We start from the raw sequence: 14540 nt of genomic DNA on the forward strand, positions 1-14540 counted from the left end.
GGATTTCCTGCCCAGTGTTTGTCCACATAACATTGCAGTCACACATGGAGAATATATCATCGGTGTTTTCGATTCATGGGAATAGTGTTTTGTGAGTAGACTCTGGCAAGAGATCCTGCATCCTAAAGAGTCCAGATCTCCTGCCCATTATACCTTTGTCCATGTTCATCGCCACCACACATCTCATCCTCTACATAGTATTATGCAATGAGGGATGTTCTCATTTTATGGGAGATAATATATTGTGGGTAGGCATAGACAAAGTTCTCGTGAATAAGAAATCCAAAATCATCCAAAGGTCTCATGTGAGATGTGCCGTATGAGATTATGTTGGTATGGAGTTGGAAGTTGTTTTATTAGCAGGTGATCCGGATTCTTAAGTATGTATCCATTTGTTATTCAGTGTTCAGTCATTTTCCCTCTACCACAATTTTAAAAGATTTATACCAGGCCAGACATACCATCATTATTTAGGCTTAATTCCAATTATTCCGCCCATTCCATTGTGTTTAGTGTCATGTTCATCATTTATAAGCACTTATTTTGGGTATGGACCACGCCAACCAATAACCATTTATTCCCGTGTAGGAAATAAGTCCAGTATTTATTAAAGAAGTCCAAAATTCCAGCTATTTAAGTGTTTTGATAATAAGCACCATTGTTGTGAAAACCAGATTGGATCAAACGGTCATATCATTTTACCTGGGAACCAGTCATATTTTAGGTACAATTCTGAATTCAACTGCATTTTTGTGAAAAAAAAATGTTGATTTTGTTAAAGAACCGTTAAGCCAAATAGTTGAACCGTTAAACCGTTCATGGTTTAATGAAAATTTATTTAATTATTCTAATTTTGTAAGGGAATATTAGAGAGAGAAAATGAGATACATAGATGGGGGGTTGAGATGAGATCTCAAATCTGAGATCACTAAGAGATATATATAGAGAGAGAGAGAGAAACTAATAGATATTTCATTTTATTTCTTATTCCTTCCTTCCTTCATTTATTTCATTTCTCAGCCCCCTCCCCCACCCATTTTCATGTTATTTTTAAAATCTTTAATAAGCATGCTTGTGAGTATGACCTAGAGTCAAAGGCCTACAAGCTTTTGATCCAAACTTTTTATTAATCAAACTTGGGATCAAATAACTAATTGAACGTGCCTTAATATTCATATTCTATTATAATTGAACTCGAACCAAACTCTAATCAAACTCGAGCATGAACAATTCAATTATGGTCCTAGTTTGCCAATTGAAGCCGTTGTTGGGATAATAACCATGTGAAGTATGTTCAAATATTTTATTTATCAGTCATATGGCAAAGCAATAGGTGATTCGGTCTTGCCGCTTTAACCGTTAAGGTGTTCCCCCTCGGCTACATTTTAGGCCTTGTTCACTTTTTGGTAAATTATTTACCCGGGTAAATGCAGTTACTTGGGTAAGTATTTCTTGAGAAACACTTATCCGGGTAAACGGATTTATCCATGTTCTTTTTATTTCTCATGTAAATAAGGCAATGACCATTTTAGCCATAAAAATCAATTATTAAGAAGGGCATTTTTGCCCTATTCAATTGTTAGCAACTTTTCCCCCTGGGTGGAAAAGTTGTTTACCCACCTAGAATATGGGTATCACTTTAGTGATACCTAGGAAAATAAACTTTCCCTAGTCCCCACATAAATTTGAAAAAAAAATGGGATTCTTGGTCAATGGGAACCAAAATCTCATTGACCAATTCCCCCCCCCCCCTCTCAAAATCCGAAAAAAGAACGCCCCCTTATAGTTAAAATTATGATTTCACCACTCATCAATAATTTTACAATTGGCATCTGAATTGGGATCTGCTCATCACACAGAATGCCTCACAAGCACATCCCATCGTGCATTGGGAACATCTCCCATAAATAATAATACACAAGTACTGGAGATGTTCCCAATGCACGATGGGATGTGTCTATGAGGTTGGTGTGAGGAGCAAATCCGGTCTCCTGATATCTCTCTCATTGCAAAAGTCCAAATACATAAAACCATGTACATGTACTCCACCTTTAAACGAGAAATAAAGGGGCCAAACATAGTCCTATGCATCGTGAAATGATAATCTGAAATAGTGGAGCTGACCCATTTGAGCCTTTGAGGTGAAAAGAAATCCATTCACCCAAGGTGGGGGTGCAAATGCGATGAGGGTGATGGCAATCGTGCTACAACTAAGGTGTCTTGTAAGGGCCACAATCCAAGCTCTTCACGAGCTACTCGAGCTCAGCTCGGCTCGGTTTCAACCGAGCTCGAGCCGATATTACAGGCTCGATTAATAAATGAGTTGAGCTCGAGCCTAACAGAGTTCAGCTCGCGAGCCGACTCGAATATATATATAATATAATTATAGAAAATAATATATATAATAAAAGGATTATAATTCTTATTTTTTAAAATATCGAATAAAAATATTTTGTATATATAATCTTTAAATTTTATAAAATATTTTTCTTAAATTGAGTTCGAGCCGAGTCGAGCCGAGCTCGAGCTTGAGCTCAAGGTTTTAGCTCGAACTGAGCTCAAGCTCAAGCCTCATACTATTCGGCTCGACTTGGCTTGAATCTACCCCTAGTGTCTTGGCATGGTTTTAAAATTGTCGTTGACTTAGGTAGTCAAACCGATCCCCTATTTGGATTCGTTTTTACCTTGATGTAGGGGTGCAAATCGGGTGGGTTGGGTCAAATTTATGGTCAACCCAGGCCTGACTCTAAAATTCAGGCTTAAGGTCTGAGCCTATATCGAGGCCAAGGTCAAGCCCGATTTTCCCAATCCAAGCGCAACCTGCACTATAATTTGATGCACTCGGGTTGGGCTCGGGCCTAGGCTGGGCTCATATTGGTTAATGAATCCACTCTAAAATTATACATGTATATGTATTTATGCAATATATATATATATATGCAAAATATGTATGTAAATAGGTAAATATGTATACAAACACATATATCTATTTATATACATACAAATATGTATGTATATATGCAAATATATATTAATATAAAATTAACATATATACATATATGTATAGTTGGATCGGGTTCAGACTACCTAAGGGCCAGGCCTGGGCCTAACTCAAAAAAATAAAAAGCTCGATTTCTTGGGCCCGAACATAACCCGAGGACCGAAAATCTAATCCCAACCTATGTAAAATTTTGGATTGGTCCAGTTTGGGCTCGGGTTAAGCCCGCACAAGTTGCATCCTACCTTGATCCGTCTTTTTTTTTTCCAAAAAAACATTGAATTAGTCAATAAACCGTCGAACAAAATGATTTGGCTCGAACAACGATTTGTGATTCAATAAAAGAACATCTAGTTTATAATAAATTATAATGTAGAAAGATCTCAGGCCTTAGATCTATGAGAGAGAGAGAGGTGGGGGAGGGGGGGGGGTTGAGAGAAACAAGATTCAACCACCCAGACCATTACAATAACGTCCATTGAGCTGCTGCTGCAAACATGGGCGACGATGAATAACATAATGCCGCCTCAAATCTTAGATCATCATCATCGTCACCTTATCCTCCTCCTCCTCCTCAACCTTCTCCCTTTTTCCTTCTTTTATTTACTTCAGTTTTATTTTATTTCATTCTTTTTAATTTCTTTTATATCTTTCTCAGCCATCTTGTTATTTTATTCCCTAAATCTATAAGAATAAGCATAATACTACAAATGTTTGCCTCAATATTCTAATACGAGGGTTGAGATGTAAAATACATCAAATATTTGATTCAACGTTTTCAATCGTTTGACCTAAATGGTTGAACTGCTGATCTGAAAATTAGTAGCTAAAACAGTTCTATTTCTAAGTTGTTTTTTAAAATCTTGTGTCTTAGCAAATCAAATATCTACCAAGCCAAGACAAATTAAAATTAGGTGCCAGTAATCACACATTGATTCAGCCAAAAACCAAACCAAGCAAACATATTCATATTTGAATCGGACCCATGGCCACATCATGACTTGTGATGAGTTCATCCCTAGTTCGTACTATCTTGTTGCAGACATTGATTAGATAGTTTCGCTATTTTCATATTTCCTAATGGGCTGTTGATTTTTCACTAATTGTATTAATTAAAGGGTTTTAGTACTCAATCTCTCACAGATCTTAACTCCACGGTATAATTGGGTTAGGTGCCAATTCGGAAATGATGCCAATACACGAATAGATATTGGTGTTATAGGTGAAATATCTATTTTAAATTTTGAATTGTTGTAGATTTATAGTAAAATTCAAAATTGTAAGGTAGAATACAGTCTAAAAATCCCTATTAATTATTATCAAAACACCCCATAGCAGTTGTTAATCTTTTTAGTGATGAATACAACATGGGGTTTGGGGTTTGGGGTGAATGTCAACTCACTCGGTTACGGCATGAGAAAATCATAAAATTCTCTAACCTTTGCACGGATTCGCTGAGCTCGAAGCCAATATTTGTAAAAAAATATTTTATTTTTATCCTCGCCTTTCGATGGGGCGTTGTAGGGCGGCTTTTTATGGGGGCGGAGATGTGATCTCATGTTAGAAAAGATTCAAAGCAAGATGCGGCTGATACGGTTTACACTCTTTAATGATACATTATTGTGGCTCATCTTATGTTCATCCGATTAAAAGTGACCCCACATCAATACATCGAAGGCCATGGGTTTGCCAAAGAGATTGTTGAAGTGCCGGAGTGCGAGACACCAAGGCATCAACATTCGGACTGTAGTATGAGTGATAGCGAGCCCGCCAGAAAGTTCTGCAAATTTCCGAGGCTTTCGACATTTTCAAAAACCCTACACGATGTTATCTTCTGTTCCCCTAAAAGGCAAATACAACAACTGATAACTTCAACTCTCTTTTGTCTATACGTCCTTTCATTCTCTCATGCAGATTCTTTTTATCTTATGCTGTTAACTCATTAGCTGCAAGATTTTTTACCATTTTTTTTCTCTTTGTTGGGCAATTACAAGATATTTCTTAGCTCAATCATTTCTTCTCAGTCGCTGCTTTTCTTCTTCTGTTAAACCCTAAGGGGTTTCCAAAGCTTCTCCACCTCGAAAGCTCTTCTCTTCGGTTCTGTGGTACTCTGTTCTTCTCTCGGAGGGGGGAGAGAGATGGACATTTGCTTGAATCCCTGCGAAAGCTTTCATGCAAGGTCAATTTCGTCCTACTCGGCTTCTATATCCAAATCGACTTTACTGAAAACAACTGGTTTCCCCTTCTTCCTGTGCACGAAGAGGACCGGGAAGAAGACAAACGGTGTATCTTCGAACTTCCAATTCTGGCGGTAGCTTGTTCTATCAATCGGACCAATCGACTTACCACTGTTTATTGCGAGCATGGCTCGGCTGCAAGCCGAAATGATTCGACGAATGGCTCCTTCAGTGGGTCTCCGGCTGGGAAGCGGACTGACCTGAAGAAGATCATGATACTCGGCGCTGGACCCATTGTTATCGGTCAAGCCTGCGAGTTCGACTACTCGGGCACCCAGGCATGCAAGGCTCTCAAGGAAGAAGGATACGAACTGGTTCTCATCAATTCCAACCCGGCTACAATCATGACTGATCCTGACATAGCGGACAAGACCTACATCGCCCCCATGACCCCTGAACTAGTCGAGCAGGTCATTGAGAAGGAGGGGCCCGACGCTCTCCTGCCCACCATGGGCGGACAGACAGCTCTCAACCTTGCTGTGGCATTGGCAGAGAGAGGGGTCTTGGAAAAGTACAGTGTCGAGTTGATTGGAGCGAAGCTCAACGCAATCAAGAAAGCAGAAGATAGAGATTTGTTTAAGCAAGCAATGGAGAATATTGGGATCAACACTCCTCCTTCAGGAATTGGTACCACCCTGGAGGAGTGTTTCCAGATTGCCGACTCTATCGGGGAGTTTCCTCTCATTATACGGCCTGCATTCACGTTGGGTGGCACTGGAGGTGGGATCGCTTATAATATAGAGGAGTTTGAATCAATTTGTAAGTCTGGGCTTGCAGCCAGTTTGACATCACAGGTTCTGGTTGAGAAGTCTCTCCTGGGATGGAAGGAGTACGAGCTTGAGGTAATGAGAGATTTGGCAGACAATGTGGTCATCATATGCTCAATTGAGAATATCGACCCCATGGGGATCCATACAGGGGACTCGATAACGGTGGCCCCTGCTCAGACCCTGACAGACAAAGAATACCAGCGCCTCAGGGATTATTCAATTGCGATCATAAGGGAAATTGGGGTTGAATGCGGGGGGTTCAAATGTTCAATTTGCTGTCAATCCTAAAGACGGGGAAGTCATGGTGATCGAGATGAATCCTAGAGTTTCAAGGTCTTCAGCTTTGGCGTCCAAGGCTACTGGGTTCCCAATAGCAAAGATGGCTGCCAAATTATCTGTTGGCTATACATTAGATCAGATCCCTAATGACATTACGAAGAAAACACCAGCTAGTTTTGAGCCTTCCATAGATTATGTGGTGACAAAGGCAAGTTAGCATTCTTTCCATATCCTGCATTTTAAGTTCTTTTGCCTGTTATTTTACTCGTATTAACATCACTAATAAAAAAGTTGATTAGCCGACTCTGCACGGTTATTGCTTAATTTTAAATGTAGTACTTGGAACTGATAACTAATAAAAAAGTTAGGAAGTGTTTGTTTTTGGTTAGCAAACAATAGGTAACATCACATGCTCTTTAAAAGATCAGAATATATTATGGTTAAAATCAGATGCACACATACCTGTCGTTTTTATCCAAATCCCCTATCAAATTGTCCATATTTAATTCCTTATTGTTCACATGTTTTTCTTTTATCGGTATAATGTTTATATGCTTGTGGTTTGAAGTATGGATAAATGATTTAATGGCATATAATTAACAACAAATATGGCAATGAACAAAGCAGAATGGTGAAAGAGGATCCATTTATTAACCTACCCCATGTAGTTGGGACAAGGCTTAGTTGAGTTGAATTTTCTTGCCGAGGCATACATTTATCATTTAGACATTATCTGAAGCCCATATGATATTGAACATGCATTGAATATGGATGGATCACTTTCATAGAATAACAATGCACCAAGTGCAACTAATGTGCAGTTTCGTGCTGTTTGTCTTTGTTTAATTTTCCAGTTGAGGAATGTTCATCACATGTTTGTCATCATTGTGCATGGGCCATGCTAATATTTTCTGTATTGTTCCAATCTTATCAGATGTCACCCTTGTGCAATGTTTACTACATTCTTATTTATGTTTTTGCCCTCCTTTTTAGCACTTATTTTCTATATTGTGATTAGCAATTTTCTATGTTGATTATCACTTTAAACAATTGAGGTGTTAGATGTGACTTTTGTGTGGATGAATATCTGCATACCTATTTTTGGATGGCGGTTTTCTGGATGTGTTTTTACAGACTTAATTTTAATTTCTATTTCTATCTGTTAGTGTGAGTTTTTTTTTTTGTTGGATCTGTGCTTACTGAACTTAGTATTGAGAAGTCATGCACCAGACCTAAGGCTTGGTATATTATTTGTTAATTCACTGTTGAGTGAGCTCTTTATAAGAATTAAAAAGGAAAAACAAAGGTTTTTTTTGGTAATTCTTGGATCTTATGCAATATCTTGCAAGGATCGAGATGACGCTTTCTTATAGGGCCATGAATCATCTCATTTGAGCCACAATTTGGAGAGTTTATTCAAATGCCAAGCTATGTCTCAGAGGGAGGGAGGGAGGTGCAATGGTAAAATATATGGGGATAAGAAGTGGTTGGTACCTGTCTCATACTTCTATATGGGGATAAGAAGTGGTTTGGTGCAATGGTAAAATATCAAGTTGAAAAGTGTGAAAACAGGATTGATTCTGGGATATTCCAATCTGTGCAAAAAATGCCAAAGGTTGGATCCATACCCAGTTCTCGTCCACCCTTGTTCATGGATAGCTGTGACCAACATTGCTAATGGCCCTTTTAATAGAGTTTGTTTTTTATTCTTTATTTTATCTATGCGCTTTTCTTGTTTTCATATTACACGATATCCTTTTAGTTATATGTTTGGATGGCTATCCATTATTCTTGGTGTCAATCAACTCAGAAATTGGTCCTGTCAATTATTTAAAAACAGTTTCAGAAAACGATCTCTTTTCATAATTTATCAGGAAAATTAAAAACCTCTGTTCATATGCTTATGCCTATTTCTTTCTCTTTCTGGTTATGAGAGCATCTAACCATGCCAACATGTTTCCTATCTTTTGGAAAGTTTAGATACCCCGCTTTGCGTTTGAGAAATTCCCTGGTTCACAGCCGATACTGACAACCCAGATGAAGTCAGTTGGTGAATCTATGGCACTTGGTCGGACGTTCCAAGAATCCTTTCAGAAGGCAGTTCGATCATTGGAATGTGGCTACTCTGGCTGGGGTTGTGCATATATCAAGGAACTGGACTGGGATTGGGACCAATTAAAGTACAGCCTCCGGGTCCCTAGTCCAGATCGCATCCATGCCATTTATGCAGCAATGAAGAAGGGAATGAAGGTGGATGAGATCCATGAACTGAGTTACATTGATAAATGGTTTCTTACACAGCTTAAAGAGCTAGTAGATGTGGAGAAATTCTTATCAGCCCAAAGATTGTCTCAGATGACTAAGGATGACCTATATCAAGTAAAGAGAAGAGGTTTCAGTGATAAGCAGATAGCCTTTGCAACCAAATCCACTGAGAAAGAAGTGCGATCAAGGTGGTTGTCTCTTGGGGTAACTCCAGCTTATAAGCGGGTAGATACCTGTGCTGCTGAGTTTGAAGCTAACACTCCATACATGTACTCATCCTATGATTATGAGTGTGAATCAGCTCCCACCAAACGGAAGAAGGTTTTGATTTTGGGTGGAGGACCAAATCGGATAGGTCAAGGTATTGAGTTTGACTACTGCTGCTTCCATACATCTTTTGCTCTTCAGGTGTGTGTTTCCTTATGATTTTCTTTTGGATTGTTAGCTTTTGTTTCAAGTAAGTTGCATACATATGGGGCCATTATTGGGTTTTCTTCCCTACATAGAATGTGTTCATTAATCTAGACCATCATGGCAACAAGGACAACCTATTCAATAGTACTTTGGCCATAATTGATTTTAACTGGATGATCCTAGCATCTGAGAGATATTTTTGTCCTAGGTAATTAGGGTGGCACTGGATGTATGTGTTGGACAATTAGTGATTTGTACAGTGACTCTCAGATTTATTGATAAAAAATTGACATTTGGATTTATGTCTACTCCAACTGGTGGCCCATCAGTTGGAGGTTAAATCAATAAGCGCATCCAAGGTTCAAAGCACAGTCCGGCGTGTATTGGTACTTTTTTGGTAGGTTTTATTTATTTTTTTCAAACTGGTTCAGAGGGTTGGTTTAAGGCCCGCCTACCCTCTGAACCAGTGTCTGACCCGATACAACCCCTGGAGGGGCGTATCGGGAAGCCACCGACACGATACGTATCAGCCGATATGGGCCGATACGTATTGATACTTTGAACCTTGAGTGCATCATATATAATGCCTTCGATGTTGTGCTTTTTTCCTTGGTTTCATAAATTATTGCATCTAATTTGATTTCATCCTCATTTTCTCCTCAGGAAGCTGGATTCGAGACAATTATGATGAACTCTAATCCTGAGACTGTGTCAACTGATTATGACACAAGTGATCGGCTCTACTTTGAACCGCTAACAGTTGAGGATGTTCTGAGCATCATTAACTTGGAAAGACCTGATGGCATCATTGTACAGTTTGGGGGGCAAACACCTCTCAAGCTGGCACTCCCGATTCAACACTACTTGGATGAGCACAAGCCCTTATCTTCCAGTGGATCTGGTCATGTTAAGATATGGGGGACTTCGCCTGATTCAATTGATGCTGCTGAGGACCGTGAACGGTTCAATGCAATTCTAAAAGAACTGGAGATTGAACAACCAAAAGGTGGAATTGCAAAGAGTGAGACTGATGCATTGGCCATAGCCATGGACATAGGCTATCCAGTTGTTGTCCGGCCTTCGTATGTGTTGGGTGGGAGTGCGATGGAGATTGTGTATAGTGATGACAAGCTCATAACCTATCTTGAGAATGCTGTTAAGGTGGATCCAGAACGTCCTGTCCTGATTGACAAATATCTTTCGGATGCTATTGAGATTGATGTTGATTCACTTGCTGACTCACATGGTAATGTAGTCATTGGAGGAATCATGGAACACATTGAGCAAGCAGGGGTCCATTCTGGAGATTCAGCCTGCTCACTTCCCACTAAAACTGTTCCCTCCTCATGCTTGGAAACAATTAGGTCATGGACAACAAAGCTGGCTAAGAGGTTAAATGTGTGTGGGCTTATGAACTGCCAGTATGCAATCACGGCATCTGGGGAGGTTTTCTTGCTTGAGGCAAATCCCCGTGCATCACGCACAGTCCCTTTTGTCTCCAAGGCAATCGGGCACCCACTAGCCAAGTATGCGTCTCTTGTCATGTCAGGAAAATCTCTCCATGATATTGGGTTCACAAAGGAGGTGATTCCGAGCCATGTCTCTGTAAAGGAAGCTGTGCTTCCATTTGAGAAGTTTCAAGGCTGTGATGTGCTGCTTGGCCCTGAGATGCGTAGCACTGGAGAGGTCATGGGTATTGATTTTGATTTCCCAGTAGCTTTTGCCAAGGCTCAGATTGCTGCAGGGCAGAAGCTACCAACTTCCGGGACTGTGCTCCTCAGCTTAAATGACTTGACAAAGCCACATCTTTCCACTATGGCCCGAGCTTTCTTGGGGCTTGGTTTCAGTATTGTTGCAACATCTGGCACAGCGCATGTGCTTGAGTTGGAGGGCATCCCAGTGGAGCGGGTGCTGAAGATGCATGAGGGACGTCCCCATGCTAGCGATATGATTGCCAATGGACATATCCAATTGATGGTTATCACAAGTTCGGGTGATGCACTTGATCAGATTGATGGCCGGCAATTGAGGAGGATGGCTCTTGCTTACAAGGTTCCCATCATAACAATGGTTGCAGGAGCTTTGGCAAGTGTGGAAGCAATAAAGAGCATGAAGCACAGCACTGTCAAGATGATTGCTCTTCAGGACATTTTTGACGTTCAGGCAGGGCGAGAGAGTTGCTACAAGTTGCAGCCTGCTTCGTCTTCTCTTTGATTCATGCAGTTGTTGCATGTAAGCAAATTTCTTCATTTTTTTCCTTTTTTCTTAATTATTTTCCTTTTATGTTATTATCTTGGATAACTTTTTGAATAAACCATATGTTTTATCTGTTCTCAATTTCCTTTCTTGTACCTATGTTTTTGTCGGGGATGTCCTAGTAGTAGGCTTCTTAGTCTCTTGATGTAATTTACTGTAGCGGGTGGAGATTTAATATATAGTTTTAAACCCTTGTAATCTCAGTTAATGAGTATGATTAGCAGCTAATGATAAAAAGTTCTTCATTTCAATTAACTTACCTTTCAAGATTTTGGAAAATTTCCGAAAGTTATTTCTTTTAGGCAAAGAAGATGTTGTCTTTTGATATCAGTAACTTTTGAAAGTTGGCTGAAATAGAACATGCTAGATTTTTTTTTTTGGGATCAATATAAATGCATCACACTCAATAGGTAATCTTAAGGGAATCATGACAATTCATTTTACTCAGGTAAAGTTTTCCAATCTTTGACCAAATTAAGAAAACCTAAGTGAGTAGTTTCTTTATGATTGCATTTTTTTTGCAATAATGATTGAAATTTTATTCATGATAATCAGAATGATATTACAATACAGCCTGCCCAAGGGAGGGGCACAAGCTGGTACCCTTCCACAACAACAACAACGTACTACCTCAGACTAGTAAAAGAAAGTTTACAGAGCTGCACAGAATAAATGTTCCCTCGATACCCCTTGTTTAGCTAACCCATCCGCTATGGTATTAGCTGTTCTACCCACCTACTGATAATTAACAGTCATGTTCCTTGAAAACCAATTAGCTTTCCTCATAATATCCTTGTAGCACCAAATAACTGAAGCTGGATTTTTTAACCAACCCACAACGACTTTGGAGTCTCCTTCAAAGTCCACGAGTGGGTATTGCACATTTGTGGGAGGAAACCTAGTGACCTGGAAAAGCAAGAAGCAAAGTGTGGTAGCAAGGTCAAGTGCTGAAGTTGAATATAGAGCTATGGCACATGGGGTGGCTGACGTTTTTTGGCTAAAAAATCTTCTAGGGGAGCTTGGAGTTGTTCATAATCCTATGTCTCTTTACTGTGACAACAAGGCAGCCATAAACATCGCCAACAACCCTGTCCTACATGAGAGGACCAAGCACATTGAGGTGGACAAACACTTCATAAGGGAAAAATTAGAAAAAAAGGGAAATATGCATCCCTTATGTCAATTCCAAGGAACAACTCGCTGATGTCCTCACAAAAGGGCTTCCATACTCGCGACACAATGAGTTATGTGACAAGCTGGGCATGATAGACATATTCAGCCCAACTTGAGCGGGAGTGTTGTGAGGATTATTTAATTGTTATTTTATAGTTGTTGTTAGTGGGTTGCCCTCTTAAGATGCTGTTAGTTAGTTAATTTCTTTTTTTCTTATTAGTTTGTTTCTAGGGAGTGCCGCCAGGGGTATACTTGTAATTTCCATTCTTTTTATATTAAGTTAATATTAATAATGAAATAACGGCAGCCAAAAGGAGGTTTTTCTTTTTCTCTCAATCATATCTTCCTCTTCTTCTCTTTCTCTCTCTCGTCTCTCTCTCTCTCTCTCCATGAATGATTACATAACTCTAGGAAGGGTTCTAGCCACCAAATTCCTCCAATGGTCCTCCCACTCTACATTAAAAAGGAATCTATCATGTTTGATGCAAAGGGGGTTTTATTTATGTTTGCATTTTCTAAATTATCTAGAATATCATCAATCCATTTTAATCATTAGAATTGATTTGCATATATCTAAACTTATTTTGACTTTTTTAGTTGAATGCTATATGACTCCACTCACATTAACATTTAATTGTAGTATGTATGTTTGCTTAATTTTTTTTTTTGATCAATAACAATTTCATTAATTCACCAAAGAGGTTACATAAGGAAGACAAGCATACTTATCTTCCAAGTACAATCAAGAAAAATTACAACTTAGCCCAAAACATTGAATCCCTTTCTGCCCCTTATTTAGCTAAACCATCAGCTAGAGAATTGGCTGATCATTTGACCCATCACATTTTAACTTTCATCTCCTGCACCAGCCACTTAGATTTCCTCCTCTGATTACTGTACCTCCATAAACCATTGCTGTCTGCGTTCAACCACCCTATCACCACCTCCGAATCCCCTTCAAGTAAGAGTTTTCTGATGTTCATCTCCTTGGCTTTCTGGACTCCTTCCATAACTGTAAAGATCTTAGCTCTAAGGGAGTCACCCACTCCAATTGGGCTCGAGAACAAGGCAAAAATGACCCCATTCTCATCCCTAAAGACACCCCCAATCCTTGATTGTCCAGGGTTCCCCTTACTACTCCCATCAAAATTTAATTTCATGAACCTAGCAGGTGGAGGTGTCCAAGACACTCATTATTGATTTGGTTTGTGTGCACTTTGCTATTTCACCCCACTTCCTCAACATGTCATCCACTGTGTAACTTGTGAATAGTTCCGAAGATTTCAGCCACTCTACATCCCTAAAATGAATGATAGCCTTTAGTTCTTCCACCCCTCCCCCAATTCCCAAGGGACCTGAGTTCTCAAAGCACCCCCATTCCGGATAATCCTGGATTACCCATGCTACTTCCATCAAAGTTCAACTTTAGTGAGCCTTTGGATGGAGGAGACCAGCTTGTAATTGATTTGTCCTTTAGAGATGAACACCTTGCTACTGTTGACAAATTTCTCCAAAGGTCATTAAAGGAGAATTGATGAAAGATTTCCAAGGTCTTCAGCCAAGGTATTGCCCTATTTAACACACAATCTTTCAATTCCTGACTGCTCCTTTCATTTTCTTGAAAAATTCTAATATTCCTTTCTTTCCAAAGAGTCCAAATCAAGGCAGCACAAGCACATCTCCACATAATTCTTCCTATTGTTGTAGGCCAATAAAAGGTAGAATGGTTGAAGAGCATGTGAACTTCTGCTGGTAGACTCCAACTACTCCCAAACAACGAAAGTAGCCAAGCCCAAAGATCTGCAGAAAAGGGACAAGATATTAATAGATAGTAACAATCCTCAACGTGAGCTCTACAGAGGATACACCAATTAGGAGAAATACAGAGGAAAGGTCTTCTCTTTTGTAGGTTATCTAGAGTGTTTACTTTCCCATGGAATACTTCCCAACAAAACGCCATAATTTTTTGGGGAACTGGCCTGCACCAAATTTCTTTCGACGGAAAGGGTTGGTGAGTAGAAAGTTGAGAGAGGACTTGAAGAAAGAAGCACAAGTGAAGGTTTCGTTGGGTCTAGGAGTCCATACCCTCTTATCTGGCTTGGAGGGATCCAAACAAACCTGATTAAGACAACCAAGCAAAACAGAAAG

The 14540-nt window shown here is 39.6% G+C and overlaps 2 pseudogenes across 1 annotated transcript; one reads left to right on the forward strand and one right to left on the reverse strand.

Annotated features, from left to right (window-relative positions):
- Nucleotides 1-4997: 4997 nt before the first annotated feature.
- Nucleotides 4998-11464, forward strand: LOC148868312 (carbamoyl phosphate synthase arginine-specific large chain, chloroplastic-like; annotated as a pseudogene). Its single transcript, XR_016106775.1, has 4 exons — nt 4998-5281; nt 5314-6492; nt 8265-8957; nt 9627-11464. The product of XR_016106775.1 is annotated as a carbamoyl phosphate synthase arginine-specific large chain, chloroplastic-like (transcript).
- On the reverse strand, nt 7142-7236 carry LOC148868313 (U6 spliceosomal RNA; annotated as a pseudogene).
- Nucleotides 11465-14540: the final 3076 nt, after the last annotated feature.

This window comes from Nelumbo lutea, chromosome 2, assembly GCF_056320005.1.
Source record: "Nelumbo lutea isolate HS-2025 chromosome 2, American lotus-T2T, whole genome shotgun sequence".
Classification (NCBI taxonomy): Eukaryota; Viridiplantae; Streptophyta; class Magnoliopsida; order Proteales; family Nelumbonaceae; genus Nelumbo; species Nelumbo lutea.